The 4,659-nt window shown below is 40.1% G+C and overlaps 1 pseudogene; it reads right to left on the reverse strand.

Annotated features, from left to right (window-relative positions):
• Window positions 1–713: 713 nt before the first annotated feature.
• On the reverse strand, window positions 714–3,092 carry LOC129053475 (testis-specific chromodomain protein Y 1-like; annotated as a pseudogene).
• Window positions 3,093–4,659: the final 1,567 nt, after the last annotated feature.

Consider the following 4,659-nt stretch of genomic DNA (forward strand, 5'->3'; position numbering starts at 1 on the left):
GAGTTGAGTGCAGGCTGTAAGATGGGTGTGTAAAATTAGACAAGCAGGCTCAAGGGAAACTTGCACAAGGGTGACATCATCCACAGAGATTGTTGGCTGGTGAAGCGACACCCTAGAGATCTTGTGACAAAGATGACATTCATCACCAGTGGCCAGTGGATTATTCAATTATGCCTATGTAATGGAGCCTCGATAAAAATCAGCAAGACAGTGTTCATAGAGCTTTTGGGTAACTGAACACATGCAGTGTTCTAGAAATTTTTGTGCTCATAAAAAGAGACACTGATAATTTTAAAGGCCGTACAGAGTGTAGGTGTCTTTGTTTTGAAAGAAGTTTCTGCCTTTAATAATGTGTCCAGAATTTTAACTTATTAACTAGAGCACACTCTAAGGTAACATAAATCTGCACATTACAAACATTAGAACCTGGATATTTCCACAAAAATGATTCCATAATTCACCAGTACGGTGCAACAAGTTTTACTAAAGTTTTATTCTCTAAAGAGAGATAAAGTTTTCTTTTGTCAACCGGGTAAGAACTAGACATTTATAAAGGAAAATAAAATCAAGTGATACCTCACCACAAATTCTAGTCATATGTTCAGTTTAGGAGAATGATCTCCAGTGAATTTTGTGCCAGAAATATTTATTCTAAAAGAAAAGTCTTTTAATTTATAATTGTGTGTCTCTGAAGTGCTTGTGCCACTGTAAAGTCAAGGGCACCATCTCATACCGTTTTGTGTCCTTCTGGGATGGAAGCTGAGGCTGCCTTATAACCCAGTAGAGGTATTCTAGCATGTAAAAGTAAGAAAAATCAACATTATTACATGATTCTCTGTCAAAAACATCCAATAAATCACAACTCTGGTCTTATATATAGTAGTAGCCATAGATACACATTAGGGCTTCCAAGAAGAATCTAGTACCCAACAGTCTGCTTTTATATTTGGGCTTATGTGAGCGTAAAATAACCACATCTGGGCAAACAAGCTGTTTTATTACTTCTTTTAAAGCTGCAGTGCTCAAAAATGATGTAATAATTTAAATACCTGGCTTGGGCATTTCCGGTTGTGTTTCCAAGCCTTAGCTATGGGTGAAACTGTTTTGGGCTATGAAGATGGATTAGGGCATCTTACAACTCATGATGCATTTGGTTCAGCTTAGTTCTCGTGTCCTGAGCAGTCAGACTGACAACTAAAACTCATCAGTTTTATTTTCAACATACTTTAACATGGATTCTGTCCCTTGGGCTGAGCTCCAGATCTTCCTCAGCACCTCACACTCTCTCTCATTGGCCTGTTCCAACTCCAACTTAATATTAGAGTGAACAAGGGCCTTAGATTCTTCCAGTACAATTTGATTATATGAGGCAAGCTCCTTAATTTGAATCATAACCTCTTGGGTGAAAGTTCCACTCAAAAATACCTGAGAGACCAGGCCTTTGGCACATGCCTCCCGTGCTGTCAGCTTTCGCCCAGCAAATAACATTTCATTGGCAGATGCTTTACCCATCATTTTTTGAAATGTAATAGTTGAACAGCCATCTGGACTCTGTCCAAAGGTCATATAAGGGGTTTGGAACCAAGCCTTTTCATTAGCCCACACGAGATCACAAAGGGGCAGGATGGATGCACCTAGTCCAATGGCAGGGCCATTGACTGATACAACAATAGGCTTTTTAAATTGAATAAAAGTATTCACAAAGTTCTTGATGGTATCCACCATTTCAAGGCTTGCTCTGTTTCTGTCGTTCCTTAAGCGCTTCACAAAGTACCCAAAATCAAGACCGCAGCAAAAGACACTTCCAGCTGCACTGAACAGCACGAGCTTGCTGTCATCCACAGCAGCGTTATTAAGAGCATTAACTATTTCTTTAATTACTTCTGTATTCAGTGCATTTCTTTCTGTGGATCTAGTTGATAGCACTATCTGGGTGAATCCATCCTCTTTCTTCACTACAATGTCTCTGTATGTGCTGGCACTTTCTGTTAGCTTTATGGTAAAGTACATCTTCTTGATAAAAGGCTGGTCTCTGCTGTCATCAGTAATATTTCTTTGCCCACCTTTCACTCTTGGAACTGAGGTATGCATGTCTGTTGTTCCATTGGCTGCTAATGGGTCTACTAATACCACTATACCTTTTTGGGTAGCTGAACCTGTGGCCATTGAAGCGGTAACTGAGCCAGACATCTGCGACATTGGTGGGTGTATCTGAGTCTTGTTCTCTACTCCAGGCTGTTCTGCACCAGGACGTGACAAAGGGTCCTGGAGGAGTTTCCCTTCTGTCACCTCGAAGACCACCGTGTCCTGCTGATCTGCTGCAATAGGGTACAGTTTCTCAAGTTTCTGAAAGCCACTCACAGTTTTCTTGTCGTTAAAGGGGCTTTTAGGTGCAAGGGTCTTGATAGTTGAATTTATTTTCTCCATATTCTGTGTGTCGGAGAAAAGTGAAGCTGCCTTTCTCCTAACGATCTTGCTGGCAGCAAATAACTTGCTGTTTTTGGATCTGTGGTGTCTATCCGTCACTTGCGTTTTAGGAGAGTTCTTAGAATAGCTCGCTTTTGTAGATCTAGAAGTTCTTCTTCTGGCATTGTTTGTAAAAATTCTACTGGTTCTAGTCCATGTCAGTTTTTTCTGTTTTTCAGTCTGTCGTCTATTAAAATCAAGTATACATTTTTCACAGTTCCTGAGGTGCTGCTCTGGTTCCCAAGTGTCATCCTGTTGGTCGTAACCTTTCCACCGAATCAAATACTCTGTATTCCCGTTTTTGTCTCGTCTTTTGTCAACAATACTTTCAACCTCAAACTCCTGGGAAGCGATGAGGAAAGACACAGGATTGGAGCAGTTGCTGTGCCAACTTTGTTTCAATTGTGTCTCCACATAGCCACTCCTTTCTGCCTCCAGTTCTTCACCAGGTTCTGCATATGGATGAACCTCTTCTATTTCGTCACCACTGGTGTAGTGAAAATTGTGTGAAATAGCGGCTATGCTATGGTACATGATAGCTTGCTCAGTAGCCTCAGGTGAGAGTAGGTAAATCCACAGCCACAACCTTCTGTTGTAGAACAGAAAGCTTTCTTTCTGCTTGTTACTCTTTTGTGTTTGTTTGTTTAATTGTGGTTGCTATGACGATTGTATGGAAGATTCTATTCTTCTAACATTTTTAAAGTTACACTAGCTTGTCTTCAGTAACATATAAAACCTTCACTCCTGTATAATGTACCTCCACTATTTCACTTAGTGAGTCCTCAAAATTATACCTTTATTCAGTTTATGTCAAAAACACAAATTAGAGGTAGTTTTTTTATTAAATATATTTGTGTTTTAAGGTACGTGGAGAACAACTTGTGGAAGTGCATGTTGTTAATTGTTTTTTTTTTTCTTTTTGAGATGGAGTCTCACCCTGTCACCCAGGCTGGAGCTCAGTGGTGCTATCTTGGCTCATTGAAAGCTCCATCTCCCGGATTCATGCCATTCTCCTGTGTCAGCCTCCCAAGTAGCTGAGACTACAGGCGCCTGCCACCTTGCCTGTCGAATTTTTTGTACTTTTAGGAGAGACTGGGTTTCACCGTGTTAGCCAGGATTGTCTCGATCTCCTGACCTCGTGATCCACACACCTCAACCTCCCAAAGTGCTGGGATTACAGGTATGAGCCACCGTGCTTGGCCAAATATTATATCTTATATATTTTTACATGTATTTATCTTTACCTTAACCTTTGTTTGTTCATACTGCTTTTGAATGTCTGTCCATTCTGCCCTGAAGTACTCCATGAGACATTTCTTAAAGGGTAGTCTACTTGTAAAGGGTGCCAGCTTTTGTGTGGGAATGTCATAATGTGTCGCTCACCTTCGATGGACAATTTGGTGGATTATAAGGTTTAGGTTTGACAGTTTTTTCTGACATCACTTGGAACATATTAGTCTACTACGTTCTATCATCTTAGTTTTCAGGTGAGTAATCTACTGCTTTTCAGTGGTTATTCAGATAAGCGATTCACTGGCTATTTTTAGGGTCCCTTTTACATGACTAGCTACTTCCTCTCCTTCCTTTGAAAATCCTCAGGATTCCCTTTGTATTTGTTTTAGACAGTTTAATTATCAGGTAAGTTTTAGTTTGTTTCTTCGAGTTTTTTTTACTTGAAGTCTGTTGAGCTACTTGGGTGCTTATTTATTGTCTTAAATTTTTGCATTCTTTATGACTATTTTGTTAAATAGTCTCCATGATCTTTTGTCTCTTCCTTCGAACTTCCAAAATGCATATGTATGGCTCCTTGATGGTGTCCCTCAGGTTTCTAGGCCATATCAATCTGCCTTGCCCCTTTTCAGACTCTGTTGGTGACCAATATATGGTTGACTGCCCCCAAGGGTGGGTATCACAGTGTGGGGACAGTTTGTCAGTTGGTCTCACAAGGCTGATGCATCCCATAGCTCAATTCCCAGACTTAAATCATTGTGGTCTCATTAGTCCACTACAATCTAGAAATCTCTAAATGTGAGGTATCACACAGAGTTCTTTGTCTCATGGCCAAGAAAATTAAAGAGGACAGATGCAAAAAGGTTGAATCAAAAATTTTAAAAGTGAAAGTAAAAAAACTCCTCACAGTGGGGGTGGAATGTGATTGGTTTACCTACTATAAGACTGTGCTTTACAGTTTCT

Source organism: Pongo abelii, chromosome Y (genome assembly GCF_028885655.2).
Source record: "Pongo abelii isolate AG06213 chromosome Y, NHGRI_mPonAbe1-v2.0_pri, whole genome shotgun sequence".
NCBI lineage: Eukaryota > Metazoa > Chordata > Mammalia > Primates > Hominidae > Pongo > Pongo abelii.